Genomic DNA, 20,161 nt, shown 5'->3' with positions numbered 1-20,161 from the left:
ATTCACTCGGTATCCTAAGTTCTTCGAATGAGGGAATGAAGATGTTGATCGGCATTGGTACTTGCACCAAGCCATATGGAGAGATCTCCAAAATCCAGATGATACTAAACTCATTGATTTGCAGACCACCCTAAGAGATAGGGCTCTTATTTGGTTCATTAAGTGGTATTCTATGCACCAAAATCCTTCAATAGATGAGGTTCAACGAGAAATTGTTCAAGAATTTAAACTTCCACATACAAATCAGCATGGGTTTTCTGATTTGCGGGAGATCAAGAAACGGGAAGGAGAAACTACATGGGAGATGATGCAATGGTTTAAGGACACTATTAGCAAGATGATTTACCCTAATTATCCTAATCGATAGTGGGACTAGTTCATCAAGGCTTTGTTTCCATTAACCTCGACACCATTGACTCAGCAGAAGATCGACACTCTTCGAGATATGCTGGAACAAGAAACCAGGATTGAATTTATCGAAGAGCACCCTCATGGGCACTAAGGGGGGATCCATTTCCAATGATCCTGCCCTCATTGGACTACAACACCATATTGTTGATTTGACTGAGAAGTTAAAACATATGCACTATGCATGACCAATACGACCTCAAGTGTGGTGTACCAAACACCATGTTGAAGGACATCACGCTATGGAGTGCCTGAGACTGAGGATACCGAGTACATCCTCCATGCCTATGGGTCCCTCTCCAAATTTTCCCATTGTTGGAGTTGTGCAAGTTGGTACGCATAGCTTATACCAAGGTCGTACACAATTTCATGCTTTCCCCGGCCAACAAAGTGCATCTTCGGCTAAGTACTGTGAAATATGTCATGTGTATGGATACCTCCCCCACCTTTGTCCTGTCTTAAATAAATACTTGAGTGTCCCAAACAATTTCTTCTACAAATTTTTTGGGTCACCATCTCACAGCACATACCAGTGTATATCTTTGGATGCTCTGGCTAACCAGCTGGATCGTTTTGCCTTTAGAATAAATGAAGATCTTGAGGGAAAGGAGGCAGAGGAACAAATGGGGCCAGGGATGGAGGAATAGTTCCAATACGTTGATATAACTGTGACCAAGAGGGACACGTCGCTCTCAATTTTCCATTACCCAAAAGGCCTTAGTGTTCACAATGCAGATTGAACACACATGCAACAAAGGATTGTCCTGACTTGATCACTAGGTACGAGGAGAGGAGTCAGCAGAGAGGAGAAAACTTGATCAATGTAGAGCCTCGAGAACTCGAGCCAATCCCTATGTCTAATATCAATATTCACTTGAGGATGAAAGAGAATAGGATCAAACTCGCGTGTCCCTGAGCAAGCAGCAATGATCATACCTTCATCGCCCAAGAGGTCTTCCGACTCTACGCAGCAGAAATAATATTATAGGGATGCGACATAAATTTTCAAGCAGTTTGCACCAGCCCTTAAATCTCAATTGGAACGACCATAAAAACAAAGTCTAGAGAGCCTAAGGCCCTCACAAGACATGCCCCAGCTTGTGCTAGAATGGTTTAATCTATTCTTACAAATTATGGGCGATGAGCAAAAGTCGGGCCAGCTGCAGAAAAAAATCAAGGATGTTGTTAAGGATGGAGAGCTCTCGGAGGGACTTATCTCTGCAAATTTTGCAGAAAGGCACTCCAAACGAGTTCAGTGAAATAAGAGGAGGATTGGAAGGGAATTCTGGGTCGATGCTCAAATTGCAAGGTTCCAGATCAAGGATTTTATGCTATATTTTGGCTTTCACGTTAACATCCTACAAAGGAAGACTTGAAACGCCCTTGGGAAACCAAAACTGGCATTTTCCCCAATTCAGTTGTAAATGGCCAATCATTGTTGTATTCTTCTTGTTCGACATTTGGAGGATGATGAGGTGGATATCACAGGGGTGAAGACATACGCAGACTTTGAGGTGATATACATTATGGGAGACAAAGACCCCTATCTTACATTTTTGGGGATAGATTGGGCCTTTTAGAACTATGTTTTAATTGATCTAAAAAGGGAAACAATGACTTTTGAAGTGGATGGGGTCAGAGTGATTCAGCCCCTAGATCCTTATCAAGGTCCCATATTTACATAACCATTGGACTACAGATAGGAGTCTAGTCTTTTGGACCAGATATATTCTCAATGTAGAGAAGAGGGAGGAATTTATCAACCCCGAGTTGATGGTTCCATTAGTTGGAGAAACATTCAAAGCACAGAGGTTGGTTTGTAGGTTGCATGGGATGATTGGCAATAAGGATATCATGAGTTACATGCCAAAAGATGTGCAACTGTATGTTGTGCCCCTTGGATTGGTACCAAGGTACGGAAGTATCCTTATTTCAATGGTATGGGTTTGAAATTGATTTGGAAGTTGAAGAAACACAAAAAAATCCCCTTATTGGACATTTCCCTTCAAGAAACACCAATGAGGTGGTGCGTAGCTCATCACAACCAGCTCCAAGGATAGGAATATGTCAAGTCTAATTTACTAACTCACTTTGGTGTCCCAAGGGACTATTCAACTAGTATTCTTAAGTATGAGGGATACATTGATCTGCAGAAACACATTCGTAATTGCAGGAGAAAATGGATCAAGGAAGGACTTCCTGAGGCATTGTGGGTGCATCAATTTATCCACACCTTGGGAACATTTCCATGGGCTTGGTATTTAAGGGGGAATGAGGAGACACAAAATTCCATGGGAACCAATGGTAGCCCAATTTTCCAATGATTTCTATTTTTCGAATGAGGATGAAAATATTGCAAGAGCCCTTAAAGAAATCAAGCACATTTTGTTCCCTGCAGGGAGGCCTGTTAAATATTATACTAGACAAGATATTTATGTTCATATATATGAATCAGGATTCCATGAGGTTGTCACTTGCAAGAAGGTAAATATATACCTCAATGATTATGACTTGGAGGAACTAAGACACTTGGCATTCACATAATTGGAAGGGGAACGAGATATAAACGATGGGCCTGTCATAGATTCTCGGCATCTAGAGCCACTAAATTTGTGGAAGTACAATATTAGCACTAAGGAGAGACCTAAGCTCACATCTATTGGAAATTATTGGGATGAGAAGACTGCCAAAGATATTTTTGACCTTCTAAAGGAATATCCTGCATTAGTTGCAAAATTCAAGGGGATTAAGGGAGATTTGGGGGTGTTGGAATGGGGTCCCCTGGGTCAGTTTTGGGGTTAAAAACCCAAGTTTTGTTGTAAATTTTGATGAAAATATATAAAGTCTCCACAAATTGTGGATGTGGAGTGTGTAGGTAGCTAGGAGTCAAAAATGGTTTTTACCCTCATTTATGTAAAGTTGAGTCAGTTTTGAGATCCACCCATGGTTCGCAGACCATGGGATTGTATGTAAAAGGATATAAATAGGTGTGTCTTAGAGATCTATGTCCATGTCAATGGGTACGAACAGATGAAGTCTTAGAGAGATAGTGTAGAGAAGTAAGTCCTAGAGGGAAAAAAGGCTCTGCAACTGAGTGCGCAGAGGGCCTAGAGTAGTGTCCGTAGCTGAGTGCACAGGGAATTTTTGAGTCTGTAACCTGATACTAAAGATCAACAAAGAAGATTTTTTAAGAAAATCACGTGTTTTATCTTTTTACCTCTGTTGTTTATTTTTGCAATATATGTTGTGATGAAATAATGATGTATTGATGCGCGAATCCACTGAATAAGTCGTACTAACTAAACAAAATACATGTTAAGTATTTATGCAGAGATCATAATACCTTCTGTTACGTTTGTCAAGCACTTAAGTAGATCTGAGTAGATTCGGATCTAAGGATAATTTATGGTGCGCTTAAGTAGGTACTTCATTTGTTTAGGGTTCGCAAAAGCTGATCATCGACCTTCGTGGAGGTCTAGGGAGCATTCGAAGGAAGTTACAGTCCCAAGCCCTAAGGGTAGAGGGAAAGAGTTTCAAGTTTGCTCATCTTCTGTATAGTCATAAGTTCAACAAAGGACAGCAAACTCAAACAGGAAGGTATCAGGGTCTTCAGTGGTCAATCCATGGAAATGAGGTAAGGCTAAGGGACTTATGTTCTTCATTTTCATGTCCCCGTTGGTCTCTCGGATGGGGAAGGTACCTTCTATTCTCTCGTCATCGTCTCTACCATTTCTGTTGTTAGCCATGGTCTCAAAAGGAATGTTTTCTTGCTCTTCTTCTGTTATAGGATCTTCGTATATCTCAGGAGGTTCACCTATAGGTTCTTTTGGGTCACTGCCACCAAAGAAGAGAGAAGGGTGACTCAGTGAAGTGGTGGGGGTGTTGGGTAGGAATTTTCCGGTATTATCTCTGTTCCTACGAGGCATGAAAGGATTTTTGGTTGCTTTTGCTTTTTTTTCTCTGCTTGTACCTGCAAAACTGAAACAGATGGAATTGCAACTAACTAAAATCTATCTTGCAGAAATGAAAATGCGGAATTGAAATGAAAGCAGGAAAGGACTAATCTATTTTGCTGAAATCAAATTGCGAGAATGAAATGCTAGACTACGCTTGCAGAATTGAAATTCTATTCTACACTTGCAGAATTGAAATTGCGGAATTGAAAGGCTAATCTATGAAAGCAGGAAATGTCTAATTTACTTTTGCAGAAATGAAATTGCAGAATGGAACTGAAATAAACTACTTAGCAGAAGGTTAGAGTAGGAAAATAGAAGAAAAGCAGCAATCACAAATACTCTAACGCTTCCCCGGCAACGGCGCCAAAAAGAGTGGTGAGCTCCAGTATTGCAGCAATAATGTTGCAACTCCTGGGACTCCCTTCTTTACTTTTATCAACCCGGTAGTTCGTAACAAACTTGGAAGCGACGGTGCTATATGCACAAGTACTAGCTCTTGCCGCAGCTGTCACTTGGTCAGCTGGCACAAGTCCGCTAGGAGCTTAAGCCAACTTCTATGAGCTCTGAGAAGAAGCTTTTTAACTGATGGATGAAAGCTAACTCAAAGAAGGCTGATCTACTTGCAGAAAGAAACTGGAAAGTTGAGAGGAAACGTAAACCCTAGCAAACCCTAATTTTACCAGTTGTCCCTACCGATGCAAGAAAGAGGATGCAAGCTACTGAAAGAAATTCCATTGACTTCTAGGAACGTAAATACATGTATCTAAGTTGCTTCTACAGTAACATCTGAAAAAAAACATCTTTTTGTATTTTTGAATAATTGCCAGAATTATCATGCATGCGATTTGACTGTTTTGACTGTGCAGAGGTGGATTGGCGAGAGGAAATTCTTGGAGGAGGTCGGGAAGGTTCAGAGAGGGCCTAAGGGGTCCCTAACACCCTTCCAGAGAGTTTCACAGAGTTTGGCTATCAAGAAACCTCATTCGTGAGCTTCTACAGGAAGTCTGCAGGGGTTCTACAGGATGTTTGTGATTTTCTACAGGATGTCTGTAATTTTTCTACAGGATGTTCAGAAATGGGATTTTGGAGGATGGATGGAGGGAGAAAGATGAAGGAGTGGGTATGGAGGTAGGATAAGGGTTGGAGGTGGTCCAGGACTTGGTGGATGGAGTTGAGGACAGATGTAGATGGTTGGATTTGTTCAAGGAGGACTGAAGCAATGTTGCACAAAAACTAGGGTTATATGAGCAAATGGAAAACATAAGGCAAGAAGCTGAGTTGAGGGATGGAGCAGATGGGTTTGATGGAGTATGGGCAGGTAGAGAAGTGGTACAGGTGCTCTGCAAGTTGCTTTTCCAACTGAACCAACGAAGACTTGTAAAATCAAAGACCTAGTTACGTTGACCTAATCTGATCTAGCTGTCAGTAAAGAGAATGAACAGAAGTTTGACCTGCAATGAAACCATGTATACTAACTTATGCAACTAAGCAAGAAAAAATCTGAACATGTAACCAACTTCTACAAATGAAAATTAAACACTAGTGATTGCATGGCAAAGCAAAGTTAGTGTTTTTGTGGGCAGCAAGGTCACCCTGATCCTAGCTCCTGATCCCACTGAGGGAGAGGTGAAATCAGAGGTGTTTGATGGCCCTTTTCTGAAGCTTTTCCCTGTTAACAACCTATCAACTCAATCTTAACATCAAAATTCTTTCTAATCATTAACAGTGACCTAGTTAATCGGCAAGATTTAATCTACTTAACAGAAATGATTTTGCAAATACATAAAGAACAAATAACAATACATGAAGGAGGCCTTAGCACTCGGGTTGGGCCCAACCCCAAGAGCTGCAGGCTCCTATAAAGAACTCAAATATGATGCCAAGTAAAGCTGCTTCTCATTACTCAAAAATAATCATCACAAGAAAGTTGTACAACAGTAGCTAAGAAAAACGAGCTGAGAAAAGGACAACACTATAGTGCAAATACCAACAGTTCCAAAAGTAAACCATGGAGGTTGAGGCATTCCTATTTGTACACTACGAGGGGCCTAGCAGCCTTCCTAAATTCAAGGGACTCGGCTGTTCCAACTGCTAGTAAACAATCACTCTTCCCAAAGCTGCTCGGTTGCCTTTAGAACTCGTTTTGGTGGCCTGTTGAGCTCGGAGTTGAGGGTGGAGATTTCAAGGAAGGGCCATTTAATGCCAAAGACAACCTCCCTACGAATCCTCACCTCAAGCTTAGCTGTCACCTGGGCCATAATTGCTTGGTTTTGCTCCAAAACTTGTCCAAAAAACCTGAAATGACCATGTATTAGCCTCCTTGGTAGAGTGACCACCCTTATTCATTCAAATAACATAAACATACTAGAAAAACATGCACAATCTATGAAAAAATGGAGGATTCAACAAGGACAATTAGGCAAAATGAGCCCAATAAGTTACCCAATTCGGGGCTCATCACTCTCTTTGTCATGATTTGGCTCACTAGGTGAAATCATTGGTCTTCCTTGTAGAATATGTAGTGATGAAACTATTCCCCTGGTCAATCGGATCCCTTTCAGTAGCTTTTTCCTTTTCTTCGCTTGTATTTCCACTAAGTATTTAATTGCTAGATTTTCTCAACCCCAAACCTCCTCCCTAACATTGGTGTACCATCTGTTGTATTTGTTCCTTGAAAATAACTTATTGGCTGGAAATTTCTCTAAGAAACCAACTCAACCACTTTAGGTCCAAGTTGGCCCTTGAACTAGAGGAGTCTCCCTCAACTGTTACGAGGTTTTAATTTTGTTCATTGTCACTTAACAACAACCTATGAAGCACAATGGACAGATCTAACGGTTTTTGGATGGGTGGTTGCTAATGAGTCACAAATTCCTATTTAATAGATAAATCCCTCTATTTTAGAGGCCTAATCAAATTCCCAACATCCAACGTGACAAAATAATATAGCTTGAAATATAAGGATGGAAGACATAAAGAGATACCAGGAAGCATAAACATTCTTATTGAATATCAATAATACCTAATAAGAACATAAGAGTATAGAAGAGTCTCTATAGTGAAACATCAATACATATATGAATTTAATAGAAGCAACAATCTAGTGATACAAAGTAATCAGATCAAACAAATTTTTCAATTAATTAACTCAGTAATGAACATAACTTTGCAAAGGGATGTCAGGTAGGTTGACACTCAACCTAGCCCTTCCCAAATATCTATACAACCACAGATGTATGCAAAAATAAATATTATGCAATCACTAGGAAGCACTCACACAACAACAAAATTTTCCATATGCTAAAGCTAGAAGCCCTTGATTTCAAACTCTGTAATATTAAGCTTTACAAAAATATAATGGTTTTGGGCCAAAAGCCAATCCTCTTACAATAGAAATTAAAGAATACATAGAGAAAATATAATCCTCTAGCTTGTTACAATATTTTAGGAACATAAATCTAATAATAAACTAAAAACAAAAGCAATTTCAAATTAATTGCAAAAATCTCGAATTCTTAGAGCTACTTGAGTCGAATGTCTGAAAATTTGGAATAATTCACAGCTAACGTCTTAATGTATGTCTAGGAATTTGCATTTGTTGAGCTAAAATATGTACTTGAGATCTGGGAATATCTTTGATGATGATGATGATTTGTCGCCTCTTCCTTGAAAACTCCAAATGTTTATTTGGATGCCCTTCAAATGTTCAACTGCCTTTTTACAAGCTGCCCAAAAATAATCTTCAATTTGATTTAGATGTCAAGTGATATTTGTATATTGGCTGCCTAAGAAATGCTCGATTTAATCTCATAATTGCTTGCTTGAAAATTTGCAATTTGATCCTCAATATTCTGATCTTTTGCTACTAGGTGTCTTTTGACTAATGATTCATCCCTTTGAATTTGGGATCTGACAGTTGTTGGCCGATATTCTGCCTAGAAATGCTCAATTGTTAATTTTGTGCCTTGGAATATTTTTTAATGCTCTTAACTAGAAATATGTCAACTACCCTTTAAAAGAGGGTAAATTTTTCCACCTATTCTCCAACTCATTTCCTATAATAGCTCTTTCCCTTTGGCTACATTAATGTCCAAAACAGTATGATAGGAATATCAAAACACTTATGCGTTGAAATTTCTAACATAGGTGTATCTCTAGTAGGATATTTTGATTCTTCAAAATTGATTTCCTCTAGCTCAATGTGATTCCTAAAAACCGATATTTTCCTTTTGGCATTATTCATTACAAGGAAATAAGTCTCCCTTCAAAAATTTTGATTATTTGGAATACATTGTCTCTTTTTTTTATAGTTCTTCAGAAATATTTGTCAGTCGTTTCCAACCTGGCCACATGAATTCTTGTAGTTAAATCTGACTTTTTCATATTTCTTAGTTGATCACTACTTGTAAGGTTGCCCAAATTTAATGTGGCTCTCAATCCACTCTCTTTCCCATTCAAGGACAGTACTTCTTTTATGTTCTCACATGAACACTTGATAGCATAGGTCAATGTACTTGGATCCCTTGCTAGCAAAGTTTGCACGTTCTTTTCTTGTCACTCAAAAATGTTGCATCTTTGATTAGACCATATTTTATAACCTTGGAAATATATGGAGATAGTTCTCTATCTGGTAAAGTGTATTTGTGTTTACAAGTACAAATTGAGGCGTGAAAAATCCACCAATCAAGTTCTTTTCCATTTGATGGTTTATTTTGCTTTTCCTCCAACTGAAGCATTAACCTGTGACATCAATGTTGTTGGAATCTCAATGAAATTTAATCCGCGCAAGAAAGTAGCAACATCAAATCCACAAATGTCACCAATCACACCCCCTCCCAGATTAATAAATGCATAGAATCGATCCAGTCGTGTCTCAATAGCCTTGTCAAAGACCTTCATAAGAGTCCCCATTTCCTGGTTTACAATACACCCATCGATATCTTTATATAATAAATTAAGGCCTGCTTAATATTAGAAATTTTTTCTTCATTTGAGTGCTTCCACCTTTGAATAAATAAGAAACTTTTCCAATAAGCTCCTCTCATGAATAAAATATCGGAAACTTATGAATCACCAAAAATATTTTCTTTGGTAACAGGGTTAACATTCCATTCACCGAAAATGCACTCCTAAGAATAACAATCTGCCTTATTTTATGTGGAAAGTCAAGATTTGGTTCTATTTCCAAAGTTCTATAAAAAATATGATGTTCATTGTGCAGTTGGATTCCCTTTTGGTGGATTAATATTGGTCTCCCCAAGCCCATCAAAACCATGGGAAAAATTTGTGGTTCACAACTTCGTAACTTCCTTGATGACGTGTGTGAACCTTCTGCAACATGAATATTGTTTATCTCTACAAATACCAATAGATGAAGTGTGTTTTATTGTTGCCAAAGTTGTTTGGAAATTTCCATAAATTATAGTACGACCAATAACATCAACCTATGGAGAATGAAGAACGAAAAAAAAACAAAAAACTTCCATGGAATCACCATGGCCATGGCTTGCTTGCAACGCCACTGTATCAACCTTCAACTCCCGGATCTCTTTGGACACCTTTGGTATATAACAAAGGTTGTTTTGTCAAAACAATAAATTTCGGACCCCTCTTCCATTAAACCTCGAAAAGCAAGCAGAGTCCACAATAAATATTAATTGTTGATCTGGCTCAATGCCACCTGGAGAACTAACAAAATTTGCTTATCCTTAGAACCTTCATATAAGCTAATCCTTGCGCTCATGGAATATATACCACATTGGTCGGGAGAATTTAGATGTTGTTTATATGTGTTGGGTCCTTCATTTTCAGGGAACATAATTTTGGCATATTTTTATCGGGTCTGACCAGAAAGCGCTTGCATAGACAACCGCCAAAGAAAAGAAAAGGAATAAGACAAGAACAGTCACACGCCAAAAATGACGAGAAGGGTGTGGAAAAGAACATGGAAGGAGAAATTGAGGCAATATGACAAAGGAAGATAAGGTCGTGGAAATGAGCAGTTGAGGTCGAGTTATAGAAGTCATCGAAGAGGAATGGGTGCGATATCGAAGGTGACAACGGGCCAGATCATGTGAGTGGGAAAGTCTATAAAATCTAAAGGGACAATAACAAAAGTAGAGAGAGAGGACTCTATGCCAAGAAGTTGCCACTACGTCATTTGAGACTTTGATTCGTGCATTTCTCTCTCCTTCTGAACTTTAGCATGTAATGTGATTGATTCTCCTATTGTAATGACAAAGCTACTATGATGTATTGATGATATTATATATTAATAAAAAGGGAGTTACAGAAATTCCTTGTGTCCATGAATTGTGCTGAAATCAGTGGGCCCTTTAAAATTTTCTCTTGTATAAGATATGCATAATCTCTATTTTCCTAGTCATGTTGTGAATCTATTTTTTTGCATGATGCATGTCTGTTAATGGGGAATTTTCTTATGAATGTGTGAACCAAATTATATGTTGTGTTACTCCTTGATGCGTCCATGTGATCCCTTACCCTTATGGGTCTCTAAAGACCTCAAGTGAGACACCTTTCTTTCTCATTAAGTAAGGTGAAAATGTTAACATAATGCTAGATTACAGTAGATCCCTTTGTTGGCACCCTGTGCCCGAACCCAAGGTATCCATCCATTAAAATTTGGTTACGTTGTTGGGACTCGAAGTTTCTTTAAGGGTTCTAGATCATTGAATTAGGTATCCTCAAGGGATATCTTTAGGATTGGTGGCATGAGCAGGTAGACCTATTTGTTTCCCACCAAGCACAGTTATGCTAAAAGAGTGTGAAGTGGGTAAAGGAAGAAGTTTTGTGCTCTAAACCTATAAGTGACCACTATGAAATATTTTGGTGCAAGTTTCCTAAATAGATTTGTAATTGGTTGTGAAGGCTACATGTAAAAGGCAGAGTTGGAAATTGGCGTAGATCCTCTCATATTTGGACCCCTGCTGATCCAGATGAGCTACATAGGCTAGATATGGAACTGACAAGAATAGTCGATTTCTGGGTACATGAAACTCTAGATAGCTATATCATCGAGTTCACCACATGAGACCATCTGTACGACTCTAAAGCGAAAGTTGTGTCTAGATCGAGTTTGCGAGGAAGGTTGTTGAGGGAGATCACCCTCTAGATTAAAGTTTTAATGGTAAAAGAGAACATATTGTCGTTCCAACACTAGGTGATGGCTTCTTAAAATCTAATTAGTGGGGGTAGGATTTGGGGGAGAAATACTACCTAATTACAGGAGATGAAGATGTTGATGTAGTGGACGCAGATGACTTGCAGAGGGCTGGAGATTTGAGAGCTCAAAAGAGGGCATAGATCGTTGAAGAATGGTGGGAAAAACATTTGCAAGATATATGAAGGAAATAGAAAGAAATGCATCAAATAGGAGTGGGTTGAGTAGTTCTAAGTTGTGGGAATGAGGATCAAGATAGTTGGAGTTGCAGCACATGGAGGGTAGTGATAGGGCGAGTTTTGTTCAAATAGAAGGGGTCAGAGCCAATGCTACAGAGTAGATGGATGGAAGCGGTGGAGATCACCATGTACGAGAAAGAATAGAGACACCAGATGGATCAGGGCCTATAGTCCTAGTAGCGAACCACAACAACTCTCCTGATGACAACATGCATTTTGTGATGAGGAGATTGTTTTCTGAAGATGATGTGTCTCCTGAAGGTAATAGTTCATTTCCCAGGAGCATAAGTAGCTCCTCCCCCAACCTTCCCCTGGTACCTTATCAAGACCCTGCTCATTTTCTTTCAATGTTAGTTAAAGTCATAAAGGTTAGGAAAGTATACAATAACTACAAAACTAGTAATTTTGGTGGTAGTGTTAGTAGTTTTCACTTAGGTTCTCTAGGATATTTGTAACCCGGTTCTCAAGGGTTCATACTTATATTTCCTAGTCAATTAAGAATGGATGGTAACGTAGTGGATTCATTCACTCGGTATCCTAAGTTCTTCGAATGAGGGAATGAAGATGTTGATCGGCATTGGTACTTGCACCAAGCCATATGGAGAGATCTCCAAAATCCAGATGATACTAAACTCATTGATTTGCAGACCACCCTAAGAGATAGGGCTCTTATTTGGTTCATTAAGTGGTATTCTATGCACCAAAATCCTTCAATAGATGAGGTTCAACGAGAAATTGTTCAAGAATTTAAACTTCCACATACAAATCAGCATGGGTTTTCTGATTTGCGGGAGATCAAGAAACGGGAAGGAGAAACTACATGGGAGATGATGCAATGGTTTAAGGACACTATTAGCAAGATGATTTACCCTAATTATCCTAATCAATAGTGGGACTAGTTCATCAAGGCTTTGTTTCCATTAACCTCGACACCATTGACTCAGCAGAAGATCGACACTCTTCGAGATATGCTGGAACAAGAAACCAGGATTGAATTTATCGAAGAGCACCCTCATGGGCACTAAGGGGGGATCCATTTCCAATGATCCTGCCCTCATTGGACTACAACACCATATTGTTGATTTGACTGAGAAGTTAAAACATATGCACTATGCATGACCAATACGACCTCAAGTGTGGTGTACCAAACACCATGTTGAAGGACATCACGCTATGGAGTGCCTGAGACTGAGGATACCGAGTACATCCTCCATGCCTATGGGTCCCTCTCCAAATTTTCCCATTGTTGGAGTTGTGCAAGTTGGTACGCATAGCTTATACCAAGGTCGTACACAATTTCATGCTTTCCCCGGCCAACAAAGTGCATCTTCGGCTAAGTACTGTGAAATATGTCATGTGTATGGATACCTCCCCCACCTTTGTCCTGTCTTAAATAAATACTTGAGTGTCCCAAACAATTTCTTCTACAAATTTTTTGGGTCACCATCTCACAGCACATACCAGTGTATATCTTTGGATGCTCTGGCTAACCAGCTGGATCGTTTTGCCTTTAGAATAAATGAAGATCTTGAGGGAAAGGAGGCAGAGGAACAAATGGGGCCAGGGATGGAGGAATAGTTCCAATACGTTGATATAACTGTGACCAAGAGGGACACGTCGCTCTCAATTTTCCATTACCCAAAAGGCCTTAGTGTTCACAATGCAGATTGAACACACATGCAACAAAGGATTGTCCTGACTTGATCACTAGGTACGAGGAGAGGAGTCAGCAGAGAGGAGAAAACTTGATCAATGTAGAGCCTCGAGAACTCGAGCCAATCCCTATGTCTAATATCAATATATTCACTTGAGGATGAAAGAGAATAGGATCAAACTCGCGTGTCCCTGAGCAAGCAGCAATGATCATACCTTCATCGCCCAAGAGGTCTTCCGACTCTACGCAGCAGAAATAATATTATAGGGATGCGACATAAATTTTCAAGCAGTTTGCACCAGCCCTTAAATCTCAATTGGAACGACCATAAAAACAAAGTCTAGAGAGCCTAAGGCCCTCACAAGACATGCCCCAGCTTGTGCTAGAATGGTTTAATCTATTCTTACAAATTATGGGCGATGAGCAAAAGTCGGGCCAGCTGCAGAAAAAAATCAAGGATGTTGTTAAGGATGGAGAGCTCTCGGAGGGACTTATCTCTGCAAATTTTGCAGAAAGGCACTCCAAACGAGTTCAGTGAAATAAGAGGAGGATTGGAAGGGAATTCTGGGTCGATGCTCAAATTGCAAGGTTCCAGATCAAGGATTTTATGCTATATTTTGGCTTTCACGTTAACATCCTACAAAGGAAGACTTGAAACGCCCTTGGGAAACCAAAACTGGCATTTTCCCCAATTCAGTTGTAAATGGCCAATCATTGTTGTATTCTTCTTGTTCGACATTTGGAGGATGATGAGGTGGATATCACAGGGGTGAAGACATACGCAGACTTTGAGGTGATATACATTATGGGAGACAAAGACCCCTATCTTACATTTTTGGGGATAGATTGGGCCTTTTAGAACTATGTTTTAATTGATCTAAAAAGGGAAACAATGACTTTTGAAGTGGATGGGGTCAGAGTGATTCAGCCCCTAGATCCTTATCAAGGTCCCATATTTACATAACCATTGGACTACAGATAGGAGTCTAGTCTTTTGGACCAGATATATTCTCAATGTAGAGAAGAGGGAGGAATTTATCAACCCCGAGTTGATGGTTCCATTAGTTGGAGAAACATTCAAAGCACAGAGGTTGGTTTGTAGGTTGCATGGGATGATTGGCAATAAGGATATCATGAGTTACATGCCAAAAGATGTGCAACTGTATGTTGTGCCCCTTGGATTGGTACCAAGGTACGGAAGTATCCTTATTTCAATGGTATGGGTTTGAAATTGATTTGGAAGTTGAAGAAACACAAAAAAATCCCCTTATTGGACATTTCCCTTCAAGAAACACCAATGAGGTGGTGCGTAGCTCATCACAACCAGCTCCAAGGATAGGAATATGTCAAGTCTAATTTACTAACTCACTTTGGTGTCCCAAGGGACTATTCAACTAGTATTCTTAAGTATGAGGGATACATTGATCTGCAGAAACACATTCGTAATTGCAGGAGAAAATGGATCAAGGAAGGACTTCCTGAGGCATTGTGGGTGCATCAATTTATCCACACCTTGGGAACATTTCCATGGGCTTGGTATTTAAGGGGGGAATGAGGAGACACAAAATTCCATGGGAACCAATGGTAGCCCAATTTTCCAATGATTTCTATTTTTCGAATGAGGATGAAAATATTGCAAGAGCCCTTAAAGAAATCAAGCACATTTTGTTCCCTGCAGGGAGGCCTGTTAAATATTATACTAGACAAGATATTTATGTTCATATATATGAATCAGGATTCCATGAGGTTGTCACTTGCATGAAGGTAAATATATACCTCAATGATTATGACTTGGAGGAACTAAGACACTTGGCATTCACATAATTGGAAGGGGAACGAGATATAAACGATGGGCCTGTCATAGATTCTCGGCATCTAGAGCCACTAAATTTGTGGAAGTACAATATTAGCACTAAGGAGAGACCTAAGCTCACATCTATTGGAAATTATTGGGATGAGAAGACTGCCAAAGATATTTTTGACCTTCTAAAGGAATATCCTGCATTAGTTGCAAAATTCAAGGGGATTAAGGGAGATTTGGGGGTGTTGGAATGGGGTCCCCTGGGTCAGTTTTGGGGTTAAAAACCCAAGTTTTGTTGTAAATTTTGATGAAAATATATAAAGTCTCCACAAATTGTGGATGTGGAGTGTGTAGGTAGCTAGGAGTCAAAAATGGTTTTTACCCTCATTTATGTAAAGTTGAGTCAGTTTTGAGATCCACCCATGGTTCGCAGACCATGGGATTGTATGTAAAAGGATATAAATAGGTGTGTCTTAGAGATCTATGTCCATGTCAATGGGTACGAACAGATGAAGTCTTAGAGAGATAGTGTAGAGAAGTAAGTCCTAGAGGGAAAAAAGGCTCTGCAACTGAGTGCGCAGAGGGCCTAGAGTAGTGTCCGTAGCTGAGTGCACAGGGAATTTTTGAGTCTGTAACCTGATACTAAAGATCAACAAAGAAGATTTTTTAAGAAAATCACGTGTTTTATCTTTTTACCTCTGTTGTTTATTTTTGCAATATATGTTGTGATGAAATAATGATGTATTGATGCGCGAATCCACTGAATAAGTCGTACTAACTAAACAAAATACATGTTAAGTATTTATGCAGAGATCATAATACCTTCTGTTACGTTTGTCAAGCACTTAAGTAGATCTGAGTAGATTCGGATCTAAGGATAATTTATGGTGCGCTTAAGTAGGTACTTCATTTGTTTAGGGTTCGCAAAAGCTGATCATCGACCTTCGTGGAGGTCTAGGGAGCATTCGAAGGAAGTTACAGTCCCAAGCCCTAAGGGTAGAGGGAAAGAGTTTCAAGTTTGCTCATCTTCTGTATAGTCATAAGTTCAACAAAGGACAGCAAACTCAAACAGGAAGGTATCAGGGTCTTCAGTGGTCAATCCATGGAAATGAGGTAAGGCTAAGGGACTTATGTTCTTCATTTTCATGTCCCCGTTGGTCTCTCGGATGGGGAAGGTACCTTCTATTCTCTCGTCATCGTCTCTACCATTTCTGTTGTTAGCCATGGTCTCAAAAGGAATGTTTTCTTGCTCTTCTTCTGTTATAGGATCTTCGTATATCTCAAGAGGTTCACCTATAGGTTCTTTTGGGTCACTGCCACCAAAGAAGAGAGAAGGGTGACTCAGTGAAGTGGTGGGGGTGTTGGGTAGGAATTTTCCGGTATTATCTCTGTTCCTACGAGGCATGAAAGGATTTTTGGTTGCTTCTGCTTTTTTCCCCTGCTTGTACCTGTAAAACTGAAACAGATGGAATTGCAACTAACTAAAATCTATCTTGCAGAAATGAAAATGCGGAATTGAAATGAAATCAGGAAAGGACTAATCTATTTTGCTGAAATCAAATTGCGAGAATGAAATGCTAGACTACGCTTGCAGAATTGAAATTCTATTCTACACTTGCAGAATTGAAATTGCGGAATTGAAAGGCTAATCTATGAAAGCAGGAAATGTCTAATTTACTTTTGCAGAAATGAAATTGCAGAATGGAACTGAAATAAACTACTTAGCAGAAGGTTAGAGTAGGAAAATAGAAGAAAAGCAGCAATCACAAATACTCTAACGCTTCCCCGGCAACGGCGCCAAAAAGAGTGGTGAGCTCCAGTATTGCAGCAATAATGTTGCAACTCCTGGGACTCCCTTCTTTACTTTTATCAACCCGGTAGTTCGTAACAAACTTGGAAGCGACGGTGCTATATGCACAAGTACTAGCTCTTGCCGCAGTTGTCACTTGGTCAGCTGGCACAAGTCCGCTAGGAGCTTAAGCCAACTTCTATGAGCTCTGAGAAGAAGCTTTTTAACTGATGGATGAAAGCTAACTCAAAGAAGGCTGATCTACTTGCAGAAAGAAACTGGAAAGTTGAGAGGAAACGTAAACCCTAGCAAACCCTAATTTTACCAGTTGTCCCTACCGATGCAAGAAAGAGGATGCAAGCTACTGAAAGAAATTCCATTGACTTCTAGGAACGTAAATACATGTATCTAAGTTGCTTCTACAGTAACATCTGAAAAAAAACATCTTTTTGTATTTTTGAATAATTGCCAGAATTATCATGCATGCGATTTGACTGTTTTGACTGTGCAGAGGTGGATTGGCGAGAGGAAATTCTTGGAGGAGGTCGGGAAGGTTCAGAGAGGGCCTAAGGGGTCCCTAACACCCTTCCAGAGAGTTTCACAGAGTTTGGCTATCAAGAAACCTCATTCGTGAGCTTCTACAGGAAGTCTGCAGGGGTTCTACAGGATGTTTGTGATTTTCTACAGGATGTCTGTAATTTTTCTACAGGATGTTCAGAAATGGGATTTTGGAGGATGGATGGAGGGAGAAAGATGAAGGAGTGGGTATGGAGGTAGGATAAGGGTTGGAGGTGGTCCAGGACTTGGTGGATGGAGTTGAGGACAGATGTAGATGGTTGGATTTGTTCAAGGAGGACTGAAGCAATGTTGCACAAAAACTAGGGTTATATGAGCAAATGGAAAACATAAGGCAAGAAGCTGAGTTGAGGGATGGAGCAGATGGGTTTGATGGAGTATGGGCAGGTAGAGAAGTGGTACAGGTGCTCTGCAAGTTGCTTTTCCAACTGAACCAACGAAGACTTGTAAAATCAAAGACCTAGTTACGTTGACCTAATCTGATCTAGCTGTCAGTAAAGAGAATGAACAGAAGTTTGACCTGCAATGAAACCATGTATACTAACTTATGCAACTAAGCAAGAAAAAATCTGAACATGTAACCAACTTCTACAAATGAAAATCAAACACTAGTGATTGCATGGCAAAGCAAAGTCAGTGTTTTTGTGGGCAGCAAGGTCACCCTGATCCTAGCTCCTGATCCCACTGAGGGAGAGGTGAAATCAGAGGTGTTTGATGGCCCTTTTTTGAAGCTTTTCCCTGTTAACAACCTATCAACTCAATCTGAACATCAAAAGTCTTTCTAATCATTAACAGTGACCTAGTTAATCAGCAAGATTTAATCTACTTAACAGAAATGATTTTGCAAATACATAAAGAACAAATAACAATACATGAAGGAGGCCTTAGCACTCGGGTTGGGCCCAACCCCAAGAGCTGCAGGCTCCTATAAAGAACTCAAATATGATGCCAAGTAAAGCTGCTTCTCATTACTCAAAAATAATCATCACAAGAAAGTTGTACAACAGTAGCTAAGAAAAACGAGCTGAGAAAAGGACAACACTATAGTGCAAATACCAACAGTTCCAAAAGTAAACCATGGAGGTTGAGGCATTCCTATTTGTACACTACGAGGGGCCTAGCAGCCTTCCTAAATTCAAGGGACTCGGCTGTTCCAACTGCTAGTAAACAATCACTCTTCCCAAAGCTGCTCGGTTTCCTTTAGAACTCGTTTTGGTGGCCTGTTGAGCTCAGAGTTGAGGGTGGAGATTTCAAGGAAGGGCCATTTAATGCCAAAGACAACCTCCCTACGAATCCTCACCTCAAGCTTAGCTGTCACCTGGGCCATAATTGCTTGGTTTTGCTCCAAAACTTGTCCAAAAAACCTGAAATGACCATGTATTAGCCTCCTTGGTAGAGTGACCACCCTTATTCATTCAAATAACATAAACATACTAGAAAAACATGCACAATCTATGAAAAAATGGAGGATTCAACAAGGACAATTAGGCAAAATGAGCCCAATAAGTTACCCAATTCGGGGCTCATCACTCTCTTTGTCATGATTTGGCTCACTAGGTGAAATCATTGGTCTTCCTTGTAGAATATGTAGTGATGAAACTATTCCCCTGGTCAATCGGATCCCTTTCAGTAGCTTTTTCCTTTTCTTCGCTTGTATTTCCACTAAGTATTTAATTGCTAGATTTTCTCAACCCCAAACCTCCTCCCTAACATTGGTGTACCATCTGTTGTATTTGTTCCTTGAAAATAACTTATTGGCTGGAAATTTCTCTAAGAAACCAACTCAACCACTTTAGGTCCAAGTTGGCCCTTGAACTAGAGGAGTCTCCCTCAACTGTTACGAGGTTTTAATTTTGTTCATTGTCACTTAACAACAACCTATGAAGCACAATGGACAGATCTAACGGTTTTTGGATGGGTGGTTGCTAATGAGTCACAAATTCCTATTTAATAGATAAATCCCTCTATTTTAGAGGCCTAATCAAATTCCCAACATCCAACGTGACAAAATAATATAGCTTGAAATATAAGGATGGAAGACATAAAGAGATACCAGGAAGCATAAACATTCTTATTGAATATCAATAATACCTAATAAGAACATAAGAGTATAGAAGAGTCTCTATAGTGAAACATCAATACATATATGAATTTAATAGAAGCAACAATCTAGTGATACAAAGTAATCAGATCAAACAAATTTTTCAATTAATTAACTCAGTAATGAACATAACTTTGCAAAGGGATGTCAGGTAGGTTGACACTCAACCTAGCCCTTCCCAAATATCTATACAACCACAGATGTATGCAAAAATAAATATTATGCAATCACTAGGAAGCACTCACACAACAACAAAATTTTCCATATGCTAAAGCTAGAAGCCCTTGATTTCAAACTCTGTAATATTAAGCTTTACAAAAATATAATGGTTTTGGGCCAAAAGCCAATCCTCTTACAATAGAAATTAAAGAATACATAGAGAAAATATAATCCTCTAGCTTGTTACAATATTTTAGGAACATAAATCTAATAATAAACTAAAAACAAAAGCAATTTC

At 39.4% G+C, this 20,161-nt stretch overlaps 1 pseudogene; it reads right to left on the bottom strand.

Annotated features, from left to right (window-relative positions):
* Nucleotides 1-8,678: 8,678 nt before the first annotated feature.
* LOC149203788 (3-dehydroquinate synthase, chloroplastic pseudogene) lies at nt 8,679-9,275 on the bottom strand (annotated as a pseudogene).
* Between the last annotated feature and the right edge of the window lie 10,886 nt (nt 9,276-20,161).

Source organism: Pinus tabuliformis, chromosome 2_1 (genome assembly GCF_031772625.1).
Source record: "Pinus tabuliformis cultivar Carrire ecotype Pingquan chromosome 2_1, CPIR1, whole genome shotgun sequence".
In the NCBI taxonomy this organism is placed as follows: domain Eukaryota; kingdom Viridiplantae; phylum Streptophyta; class Pinopsida; order Pinales; family Pinaceae; genus Pinus; species Pinus tabuliformis.
This window is presented reverse-complemented; position numbering and strand designations above follow the sequence as displayed.